Genomic DNA, 12,970 nt, shown 5'->3' with positions numbered 1-12,970 from the left:
CAAATAAAAAACTTAAAGTACATTTTTATTTTATTTTTTTGGCCACATGCTTTTTTACCACATTTTTTGACCACATTTTTTTGAAGAGAAGGCAGCGCTCCTACAAGTGCTGCTGTCTCTACAGACAGCTAATTGGCGGGATGCTGGGAGTCGGCCCCTCGCTGTTGTGATATTGTTGACCTACACTGAGGATTGATCATCGATATAAAAAAGGCGGACAACCCATTTAAGCCTGGAATGTATTGGATAACACTGGCAGCATTATGTCAGTATTATACCTACCTACTTGCACAATCTGCCCTAAATGATGGCCCACAACATGACAACGGTCCCTTATTTGACTAAGCCATAGGCCTAAACCTAATGGTATAAAAGAGTAGTCACACAGAAAGAGGTCAAAACTAGGACCGGATCATAATTAAAAGCGAAGTCAAATACACAGCAGAGTGAAACCAGGAGATAATGTCAGAGACAAAGTCAGCAGGCAAAGGTGAGGTCTCAAACTAGCAATTCCAAACAGTCTAAGGCTACTTTCACACTAGGGTTTTAGTTTTCCGGTATTGAGATCCATCATAGGGGCTCAATACCGGAAAAAAAACCGCTTCAGTTTTGTCTCCATTAATTGTCAATGGGGATAAAACTGAACAGAACGGAATGCTCCAAAATGCATTCCGTTCCGTTTAGTTGCGTTCCCATACCGGAGAGCAAACCTCAACATGTTGTAGTTTGCTTTCCGTCCTGGGATGCGGAGCAAGACTGATCCGGCATGACCGCCAATGAAAGTCAACGGGGACGGGTCCGTTTTCTCTGCCACAATAGAAAACTGACCCGTCCTCTATTGACTTTCAATGGAGTTCATGACTGATCCGTCTTGGCAGTTGTATTATCAGTAACGCAAGCGTTGGTTTGGCATCCCCGTTTCCTGAAGGTCGACCAGCCCAACTTTCAAAGTGCGCCTCGACTCCCAGCGGAAGAGCAGACGGGTATGTACGAGACAAGGCCTTAAGGCAGGTTTAGACCGTCCGATGGAGCAGCCAATTGTCGGGAAGGAAGCGTTCCTTCCCAACAGTCGGCTGCTCGCTCAGTGAAGGAGATTGCCGCATGTGCAGGTATCGCATTCACAGTATGATGAGGGATTGCTAAAGTGATCCCTCGTCCCCATACAGAATAATTGTTTCTGGGCAGCAGATCACTATTTAGACCGCACCATCTGCTGCCCAGAAACGATGATTGGTGGTGCCTGCACAAACGACAGGATCCCCCAATGAACAAGCATTTTGCTCGTTCATCAGGTGATCGGCAGCATATTTAGATGGCCAGATTATCTGGAACGGTTGATTATTGGTTCATCTAAATCCACCTATAGACATCCAGAACAATTAGTTTGCCTTATTGTTCATATGGACTGTTTTTGGAGTATGGATGGACATGTGCTGCGTAATTAACATAAGCCTTTGTTTTTTGTAGACACCAATGAGATAAGAAAGATAAAATAACAGGAAATTCCGTTTGTTGGAGAATAAAAGCTCTTTCAACACTTGCATGACTTTCAATAGGCGTTGACATGTAAAGGCTCCAAATGTTCTCTTGCGGTCAGTGAAAATCATCCATTTCTGTTAAACCAACATTAAGTAAGGGACGGGTCCTGTTTGTACAAAGAAACATATAGAACACCCAGAATAGGTTCTTACCATATAGAATTGTAGAAATACCAATCCTCATTACTCCCAGTTCACCTTTAATGTCCTTTAACATGGTCCAACGATCGGGGGAATTCTCGGGTATGAGCATGCCTTGGAACACAATTTCCTGATAACTGCCCTGTGTAAACGCGCTGCTGATCACCCAGTGAATAAGACGGTGCTCATTCATTGGGTGATCCAATCTTCAGCTGGCACCCAAAATCATTGTTTCTGGGCAGCAGATCATCCTGTGTAAACAGGGATCTACTGCCCAGAAACATTGAATTTGTATTGGGCAGAGCAATCACAGTAGCAATGGTGCGTCCCCATACAAAGGAGATGATTGCTGCATGTAAATCTAGTTCGCATCTCCGCTGATGAACAGGCAGTTATCAGGAGCATTTGGTTCATTCCCGATAATTGCCTGCTAAATTGTCCAGTGTAAAAGGACCTTTATACCCCCAGTGATTGACGTCGCCTTGGCCTTTCGGAGTGGTTGACTTTCTTATCATGTTCTGATTTTGTATTTTTTGCAGATGTGTGAATGGAGAATTATGTTTGTCCTAGGGGCAAATTTTGTCTTATAGAGTAGGCACATAAATGGCTGCAATATTTAGTTTTATTTTTAGAAACCACATAACGCCACTTAAAGGGATTTTTTTTACTTAATTTTCCCCCTTTCATGTGAATAACCACATTTACGCTCACTCCCCCATCTAATTTGGCAACAAGCACTTCCTGGATCACATGGCATACATTCTGCACGTGGTCCTAGCTAGGTTACAACCCACAATGTACGCTGGTTGTCCCTGTGCAGTCAGACAACCTTGAGCACAGCAGACATACAGTTGCAAGAAAAAGTATGTGAACCCTTTGGAATGATATGGATTTCTGCACAAATTGGTAATAAAATGTGATCTGATCTTCATTTAAGTCACAACAATAGACAATCACAGTCTGCTTAAACTAATAACACACAAAGAATTAAATGTTACCATGTTTTTATTGAACACACTATGTAAACATTCACAGTGCAGGTGGAAAAAGTATGTGAACCCCTAGACTAATGACATCTCCAAGAGCTAATTGGAGTGAGGTGTCAGCCAACTGGAGTCCAATCAATGAGATGAGATTGGAGGTGTTGGTTACAGCTGCCCTGCCCTATAAAAAACACACACCAGTTCTGGGTTTGCTTTTCACAAGAAGCATTGCCTGATGTGAATGATGCCTCGCACAAAAGAGCTCTCAGAAGACCTACGATTAAGAATTGTTGACTTGCATAAAGCTGGAAAGGGTTATAAAAGTATATCTAAAAGCCTTGTTGTTTTAGTCCACGGTAAGACAAATTGTCTATAAATAGAGAAAGTTCAGCACTGCTGCTACTCTCCCTAGGAGTGGCCATCCTGTAAAGATGACTGCAAGAGCACAGCTCAGACTGCTCAATATGGTGAAGAAGAATCCTAGAGTGTCAGCTAAAGACTTACAAAAGTCTCTGGCATATGCTAACATCCCTGTTAGTGAATCTACAATACGTAAAACACTAAACAAGAATGGATTTCATGGGAGGATACCACAGAGGAAGCCACTGCTGTCCAAAAAAAACCATTGCTGCACGTTTACAGTTTGTACAAGAGCACCTGGATGTTCCACAGCAGTACTGGCAAAATATTCTGTGGCCAGATGAAAATAAAGTTGAGTTGTTTGGAAGAAACACACAACACTATGTGTAGAGAAAAAGAGGCACAGCACACCAACATCAAAACCTCATCCCAACTGTGAAGTATGGTGGTGGGGGCATCATGGTTTGGGGCTGCTTTGCTGCGTCAGGGCCTGGACGGATTGCTATCATCGAAGGAAAAATGAATTCCCAAGTTTAGCAAGACATTTTGCAGGAGAACTTAAGGCTATCTGTCCACCAGCTGAAGCTCAACAGAAGATGGGTGTTGCAACAGGACAACGACCCAAAGCATAGAAGTAAATCAACAACAGAATGGCTTAAACAGAAGAAAATACGCCTTCTGGAGTGGCCCAGTCAGAGTCCCGACCTCAACCCGATTGAGATGCTGTGGCATGACCTCAAGAAAGCGATTTACACCAGACATCCCAAGAATATTGCTGAACTGAAACAGTTCTGTAAAGAGGAATGGTCAAGAATTACTCCTGACCATTGTGCACGTCTGATCTGCAACTACAGGAAACGTTTGGTTGAAGTTATTGCTGCCAAAGGAGGTTCAACCAGTTATTAAATCCAAGGGTTCACATACTTTTTCCACCTGCACTGTGAATGTTTACATGGTGTGTTCAATAAAAACATGGTAACATTTAATTCTTTGTGTGTTATTAGTTTAAGCAGACTGTGATTGTCTATTGTTGTGACTTAGATGAAGATCAGATCACATTTTATGACCAATTTGTGCAGAAATCCATATCATTCCAAAGGGTTCACATACTTTTTCTTGCAACTGTAAATAATAGGGATCCACCTAAGCCAATGTTTTAGTTCCGAAAATGTTTATCAAAATTAAAAATCTGAAACAGGCCTGTAAGGAGGCCATCAAGAGTGTATCATAAGGGGAAGAAGGATAATGGAAGCTTTAAATAAAAAAAAATTAAATAAAAAATATCCATGGGAGTCTCTTTTTTTAAGTAAACATGCTTTAATAATTTGAATTAATGAGAGAATAACTTCTGTTTTTGTTGGGTTATTTATTATGAGTAAGATGGAGGCTCAAAAACCGTTTGTGTAAAATGTATGTAGAAATTGAGAAAATGTGACTTTTGTAAATATTTCAGAACCATTATACTGTATTTGATTATGCAATTAAATTCTGTTCAGAATCAGAAGGTTTAAGATACTCGTTTCTTCCATCTGGTCTGTCTACACAATTGGTCAGCAGCCAACATTTTTTTATGTTTACGATATTCTTGTCTACACACAGAAAATATCTGAGGCCGTTTCCTTATGAAGTACAGCAGCAGGGATTACAGTTGTAATATGTAGTATTTTTCAATTAGATCATATTGGTCAAATCTCCCTGAACATATAACTTCTGGACCTTGGCAGATCCATATGCATAGAGCAGTCTGGCAGGTCATATAGGCTTCATCAGATGCATTGCTTCTGGCAAGGGAGGGGGAGACAAAACCTTTGTATGACCTTATGAGGTATACAGATGAACTGTAAAGACTACATGCTCTAAAGCAGAGCCATAATATAGCTGGAAGCAAGAGGCTTTATTCCTGAAGGTATGAAAGATAAATTCTCATTTGTAGGAGAGAGAAGTAAATTAATGTTTCAGAAACTCAAATATCCTTTATTTTGTGACTACATTTGGAAGTCGTTTTCAGAACAAAACAATGATTATACCATTAGAAAATAAGTTTTGTGCTCTATGGTAATGAGTTAAAGGGAAGGGCTGCTAAATGATTTACTCCGAGGACATTTATGTTTTCTATTAAGTCACTAATGTGAACGGAATGTTTGCCCCCCACCCCACTGCTCTTTGCGTGGTACATTGTCTTTTTTTTTTTATGTCATAAAAATGCAAAGACATAAACAAACCCAAACATACTATTGTGTAACATTTGTGATTTTACCCTTATGATGTGCATTTTCAAAATATCCCCTGTATGTGTTAGCTATAGCTGATGAAAGGCATGCACACAATGCAATTCTTCATGACTTTTAGGTGATAAGCCACACAATACTTTACTGGGTGCCATGTGTGGGAGACGTGAGACAAAGACTTATGAGCACATAATTGGGATAGATTTTTACAATACAGTTGCTAATAAGTTACGTTGACAAGATGCAGTGATGCACATTTACCAATACTGTCTTAGACTAGGCAATCATAGACTTTGGGATAGATTTGGCACATCTTGTGTGAACTTACACTTTTGTGCATAAAAAAGTGACACATGTCTGTACTAAATATGGCATCTTTTATGACCATTCAAAAACCACAATTCCTTTTGAACATTTTCTAGCAAGGCACAGACATTTTATTTATTTATTTAATTTTTTGCAAATCAATCATTATCTATGGGTTTCCTATAAACCAAATTTACCAACTCTCCATAAAATAGGTAATAGATATTTTGGTCACACTGGTTCAACTTCTGGGACCTCCACCGATCATGGGAACAGGGGGCCCTAAGTTTCCTGTATAAATAGAGCTGTGGCGTTCATGTGTGACCACTGCTCTAGTCACTGTCTAGTAGACAAGCTGCATCTGAAATGGATTAACAAGTCAGGATTTGCATACTGTATTCTACAGTCTTGACTTTTTCCTATTAAATGATTTGTCTGCTATCATGATATTAAAGGACTTCACAGATCAGTGGTCCAACTCCTGCTATCAGGGACGGATTGGCCATAGAGCTTACTTTGAAATTTTCCTCACAGCCAGCCAGTGGACGTTTTTGGGGATGTATTTTGTGCTGTTGGCGGCAGTATTTTGTGATGGATTGTGGTATTTGGCTCTGTTGGGGTGGCACGATATGGTATTGCTGGTCCTGCCTATTTGTGTTGGCCCTGCCTTCCATCAATTTGGACCCGACTACAAAATGGGGTCACTTTTAGTATTTTTTTCCAGAACCACTTCAAGTTCCTAGTCTGCCCCTGCCTGCTACCCTTCCCAGTCATTTGGTTTGAAGGGGCGCTGTTTGAAGTTTCTGTTTTAACTGACTCTGTGTACGTAGGGTTGTCAAGATACCAAAATTTTGATTCGATTTCGATACTATAAAAAAGTATTGCGATACTCGATACCATTCGATACCACGCAAAAAAAAATAAAACACCAAAAAAGCCATGTGCATTCCGCATTTTATGGAATGTCCGTCCCATAATAGAACAGTCCTATCCTATTTTTGAGGGGACACAGTGACTAAAAAATTGCAAATTGCGCGGTTTTTATTTTTTCCTGTTATGGCGTTCATATTTTAATAGTTTGGATGTTTGTTTATTGTTTAAAGGTTTTATATGGGAAAGGGGGGTGATTTAAGCGTAATATTTTGGTGTGGTTTTTTTTTACTTTTTTTTTTTTTACACTTTTTATTTAATAACTATTAGCCCCCTTGGTAACCTGGCTGCCATGGTAACCGATCGGAGCCCCGCAATTACACTGCTGGGGCTCCGATCGGAAGCTGCCACTGCCACCAATGAAGAGGGGGGGGGGGGACCCTGTCGCCACTGCCACCAATTACTTTAATACTAGGGGGGTTTGGGGGCACACTGCGCCAACAATGATTACATTTTATAATACTGGGGTTAGGGGGCGCACTGCACCACCAATGAAGATAACTAACCTATTTATTTAAATATAGGCTACGGGTGCCGGCAGAAGAATCACATAACCGGCACCTGACCTCTATGACAAGGCGCTGCAATCCGCAGCAATTAAACCCTCAGGTGTCGCACCTGAGGGGTTAATTGCCACGGATCGCAGCGCCTTGTCATAGAGGTCAGGTGCCGGGTATGTGATTTTGCCACTGGCACCCGCCGCTGCCTTTATTTGTATTAAAAGGTTAGTTATCTTCATTGGTGGCGCAGTGGCCACAGTCCCTCCCCTCCCCCTCCCCTCTCTCTTCTTATTGGTGGCAGCGGCACAGTGGGAAGGGAGAGACTCTCTCCTTCTCCACTGTGATGCTGAGGAGAACATGGCACGCGCTGAGAGCAGCGCGCGTCATGGCCTCTGATACTCGGCTATGCAGCAGAGCAGCCTAGTATCTGTAAATGGCAAATCCCGGCATTGTCCGGGTACAGTGGTTTTCTGCAGTTATATAAACCTCCTGACTCACACTGCCTGTCTGTACTATCTGTGTGTGCAGATTCTCCAGTGTAGTTCTATGACATGTAGCTTCACACTGGACTCCATGTAAGAGATGACAGGGCAGAGAGACTCAAGCTGTATCAGATAGGAGAACATGGAGACCCTGCAGTGTAAGTGACCAGCAGCTCTGTGTCACTGATCCATGGCTGTCCTTACACAGAGCAGCGCAGTGTGGTGAGACTCCGACCCTCTATCTCTGCAAAGCGAGGCATGACGGGAAATGTAGGGTCCAGTAGGAAAATCGTATCTGAGGATAATAAGGAATCAAGAGGGCCGACAACCCTCAAATTGCACATCAAATAAAACACAAGAGACAAGACAATCTATCTTATTCTTCAATATGGCCTATCCTGCACTATATAGACATAGTAAAAAAAAATCCTGGAGTGCGTCTTTAAAGCCGTCTCATTGTTTGGAGCTAGATTACATCACTGTGGAGTTACTGGCACTGCAATTAATGCAATTACAATTTGATTACATTCCAGCAAAGGTATATGTTTATATGATATAATGCGCAAACAGAAACTTCGAGCACTGCCAGAGACCTAAAGAAGACCCGTAAAAGAGAATGGCAAACTTAATTAAATGGAAAGCATAATAGAACTATGAAACAGCATGTTTTACTGGGGTTGTATTTCAAGTTTTATGTGCTAAATTTTCCATTGTTGTGTATTCTATGGGAGTTATTGAAGTGTTATATAAATAACTGGAAAAAAATGCTTAGTTTCTAAGGGCTCATGCACACTAACGTATTAGGTTTTCATGCAACTGTCATGTTGTGTGGGACCCTTGTACAGCGTCCCTGCACTCTGCTATACTTCTGTATGTCTGTTTTCTCTTATGGTAGTTTGTTCTTTTGGATTCTGGTTGTTGTCATGCACTTGTCTGTATGCTATAGTCATGTAGTCTGATGACCTTAGTAGGGTTATCCAGGATTAGAACCAGCATCAAAATGGTAGCAGTGGTGGTGCTATTCCCTTTTTTTCTTAGTATTTGTTCACATAATACACTTATGAGCTGAAAAGTTTCACCAATTTTGCATAGTATTGGATATGTAGCAGGGTTCAGAGGTTGGAGATTCAAGAGATGACTAAAGTCTGTCTATGCCTAAGCCTAGAAAAACCATGACAGGCCCATCTTTTAGGGAATGGTTAGACATGTTTGAAGAAATGAGACGGATGTTACAGATAATGACTATGCCAGCCAGCCTTATTTATTTTATTACTTATTTTATGCACTTATATAGTTATAGACATATTCCACATCCCTTTACCGACATAACTCTGTCCCCAATGGGGCTCACAATCTAAGGTCCCTATCATTATGCCTTTGGAGTGGTGGAGGAAACTGGAGAACCCAGAGGAAACCCACGCAGATGTTGTCCCTGGTCGAATTCGAATCCAGGACCCCAGCGCTGCAAGGAAACGGTGCTAACCACTGAGCCACTGTGCTGCCTTGGCTGATAGGACATTAATGAGCTTGAATCATTACATAACTAAAGGGCCCTTTACACGGGCCAAGAATCCTAAAGATAATCGCCAACAAGCATTCATAGGAACGCTCGTTAACTATTATCTGGCTGTGTAAATGTACCGCCGAAAAATCGTTGTTTGCCGACAGCAGATTCTGCTGTGTAAACACAATCTACTGCCGGCAAACAATGAGTCAGTAGGGGGAAGAGCGATAGCATTAGCGATCACTCCTCCACATACTCTGGAGGCACTATGGAGACACAAAAAAAATCTTTTTTTTTTCAAAAATGCTTTATTATGTAAAACTGAAACAAACAACCAAAAAAGTTGTCATATTTGGTATTGTTGTGTCCGTAACAACCTGCTCGATAAAGATACCACATGATCTAACCTGTCAGATGAACATTATAAAAAATAAAAACTGTGCCAAAACAGCTATTTTTACCTTGCCTCATAAAAAAGTGTAATATAGAGCAACCAAAAATTATATGTACCCTAAAATAGTACCAACAAAACTGCCACCTTATCCCGTAGTTTCCAAAATGAGGTCTTTTTTTTAAGTTTCTACTGTAGGGGTGCAACAGGGGGTCTTCAAATGTGAGATGGCAACTTAAAATTATCCCAGTGAAATCTTCCTTCCAAAAACCATATGGCGTTCCTTTCCTTCTGCGCCCTGCCGTGTGCCTATACAGCAGTTTACAACCACATATGGGGTGTTTCTGTAAACTACAGAATCAGGCAATAAATATTGAGTTTTGCTGTTAACCCTTGCTTTGTTTCTGAAATTTCATCTACGTTTTCCTTTAATTCTTGTGGAACACCTAACGGGTTAAGAAAGTTTGTAAAATCAGTTTTGAATACCTTGAGGGGTGTAGTTTCTAAAATGGAGCCCATTTATGGGTGGTTTCTCTTATGTAAGCCTCACAAAGTGACTTCAGACCTTTACTGGTCCTTAAAAAGTTTTTTTTTTTTTTACTTCTAAGCCTTCTAACGTCCCAAAAAAAGAAAATGGCATTTACAAAATGCTCTAAACATGAAGTAGACATATGGGAAATGTAAAGTAATAACAATTTTAGGAGGTATCACTATCTGTTTTAAAAGCAGAGAAATAAAAATTTAGAAAATTGCAAATTTTTCAATTTTTTTGTCAATTTGGTATAAAAAAAATTTATAAATAAAAATTAAATATTTAGATTAAAATTTACCACTGGCTATGTAGGTTTGGCTCTTGATATTTGACCTTATGTTAGTCTGTCTTTATCCTCATTTCTAGTGGTCTCACCTTACCTTACCTTACATTTGCTTTATGGTATTTATAGAAGAAAAAAAAAATTTTTATATGCTGGTTGATAACGCACACATTTATTTGTGGTAACCCCGTGGACCTGTGTGTGTCGGTTACATATATTGTATTGCATACCGCACTTTGTTCTATATTGTATACAATTTTTTAATGCGTGTCTGTTGTTGCGTCTAATAAACTTCTTTACTTTTATATTCTTTCATTGTTGGATGTGCATTCATAGGGTGGTTCTTTTGACTCTCTCTTGGGTCAGGTTATTTGTCATTAGTAGTATAGAACTGTCATGCTATAGTTCTTTAAATTTATTCTAAGGAACCCGATGGATATTTTCATGACATTCCTACCAAAGTGTTTTTTATTTCTTGAGTTTTGATGTTGCTTGCATTTATAGTAAATCCCCCGGAGTAAAGAATTGTCTTGCTTCTCAATTATTTTAATAGGATAAAAACAAAACGTCAAAGAATAATTTTCTGAGAGTTGTATCCATAATCCATCATATCCAACAATTACGGACATAAAAGGCAGCATGTTTCCTGCCATTGTGATTGTTCATCATGTAGTCCCGTCCAAGAATGAAAACAAATAGTTAGGGATTAGATGTGACATTGGTTTTTATCATGTAAGTTTATTTTTACAGGCACTTTGAATATTTAAATTTAGATTTTTGGCACATAAATAGCACATTTTTTGATTCTAAGTAAAGCTCATCATTACTTTCCATATCTGATGTATTAAGGCTGATTTGCTGTCAGGAAACTAAGGGTATGGCCACACATTCAAATTTTTTTGTTGCAGGTTTTGAAGTCAAAATCAGGAGAGGATCATAAAAGAAGAGAAAGTATTAAGGCCAGATACTACTACTCCTCTTTTTAAAATCTATTTCTGGTTTGGCTTCAAAAACTTTCATCACAAAACTTGAATGTGTACCTGTACCCTAAAAGGTCCTTTACATAGGCTGTTCATATGAACGCTCATTGACGATTATCTGCTGGTGTAAAGGTGTTGCCAATTACCCGATGAACGAGCACTGGTACCTTGCAGCGCTGGGGTCCTGCATGGAGTTTGTTTGCGTGGGTTTCCTCCGGATACTCCGGTTTCCTTCCAAACTCCAAAGACTTACTGATGGGGAACTTAGATTGTGAGCCCCATTGGGGGTAGTGTGATGCTAATGTCTGTACAGCGCTGTGGAATATAGTAGCGCTATATACAGTTGCAAGAAAAAGTATGTGAACCCTTTGTAATGATATGGAATTCTGCACAAATTGGTCATAAAATGTGATCTGATCTTCATCTAAGTCACAACAATAGACAATCACAGTCTGCTTAAACTAATAACACACACAGAATTAAATGTTACCATGTTTTTATTGAACACACCATGTAAACATTCACAGTGCAGGTGGAAAAAGTATGTGAACCCTTGGATTTAATAACTGGTTGAACCTCCTTTGGCAGCAATAACTTGAACCAAACGTTTCTTGTAGTTGCAGATCAGACGTGCACAACGGTCAGGAGTAATTCTTGACCATTCCTCTTTACAGAACTGTTTCAGTTCAGCAATATTCTTGGGATGTCTGGTGTGAATCGCTTTCTTGAGGTCATGCCACAGCATCTCAATCGGGTTGATGTCAGGACTCTGGGCCACTCCAGAAGGCGTATTTTCTTCTGTTAAAGCCATTCTGTTGTTGATCCTGCAAAATGTCTTGATAAACTTGGGAATTCATTTTTCCTTCGATGATGGCAATCTGTCCAGGCCCTGACGCAGCAAAGCAGCCCCAAACCATGATGCCCCCACCACCATACTTCACAGTTGGGATGAGGTTTTGATGTTGGTGTGCTGTGCCTCTTTTTCTCCACACATAGTGTTGTGTGTTTCTTCCAAACAACTCAACTTTGGTTTCATCTGTCCACAGAATATTTTGCTAGTACTGCTGTGGAACATCCAGGTGCTCTTGTGCAAACTGTAAATGTGCAGCAATGTTTTTTTTGGACAGCAGTGGCTTCCTCTGTGGTATCCTCCCATAATATCCATTCTTGTTTAGTGTTTTACATATCGTAGATTCGCTAACAGGGATGTTAGCATATGCAAGAGACTTTTGTAAGTCTTTAGCTGACACTCTAGGATTCTTCTTCACCTCATTGAGCAGTCTGCGCTGTGCTCTTGCAGTCATCTTTACAGGACAGCCACTCCTAGGGAGAGTAGTAGCAGTGCTGAACTTTCTCCATTTATAGACAATTTGTCTTACCGTGGACTGATGAACACAAGGCTTTTGGAGATACTTTTATAACCCTTTCCAGCTTTATGCAAGTCAACAATTCTTAATCGTAGGTCTTCCGAGAGCTCTTTTGTGCGAGGCATCATTCACATCAGGCAATGCTTCTTGTGAAAAGCAAACCCAGAACTGGTGTTTTTTATAGGGCAGAGCAGCTGTAACCAACACCTCCAATCTCATCTCATTGTTAGGACTCCAGTTGGCTGACACCTCACTCCAATTAGTTCTTGGAGATGTCATTAGTCTAGGGGTTCACATACTTTTTACACCTGAAATTTACATGGTATGTTCAATAAAAACATGGTAAAATTATTTATTTGTGTGTTATTAGTTTAAGCACACTGTGATTGTCTATTGTTGTGACTTGGATGAAGATCAGATCACATTTTATGACCAATTTGTGCAG

General features: G+C 40.2%; 1 protein-coding gene across 4 annotated transcripts in view; it reads left to right on the top strand.

Moving 5' to 3' along the window:
* The window catches only part of PAPLN (papilin, proteoglycan like sulfated glycoprotein), a 116,978-nt gene that overhangs the window by 3,604 nt on the left and 100,404 nt on the right, over nucleotides 1–12,970 (top strand). The window contains exon 2 of one of the 4 annotated variants that reach the window (XM_040411607.1): nucleotides 1,468–1,592. The exons of the other annotated variants lie outside the window; for them this stretch is intronic. The gene's annotated coding sequence lies outside the window, so the exon portion shown is untranslated. The remainder of the gene's footprint in view (nucleotides 1–1,467; nucleotides 1,593–12,970) is intronic. 4 annotated transcript variants of the gene reach the window in all.

Source organism: Bufo bufo, chromosome 11 (genome assembly GCF_905171765.1).
Source record: "Bufo bufo chromosome 11, aBufBuf1.1, whole genome shotgun sequence".
NCBI classification, from domain to species: Eukaryota; Metazoa; Chordata; class Amphibia; order Anura; family Bufonidae; genus Bufo; species Bufo bufo.
The sequence above is the reverse complement of the archived record's forward strand: the minus strand, read 5'-3'. Positions and strand labels throughout refer to the sequence as shown.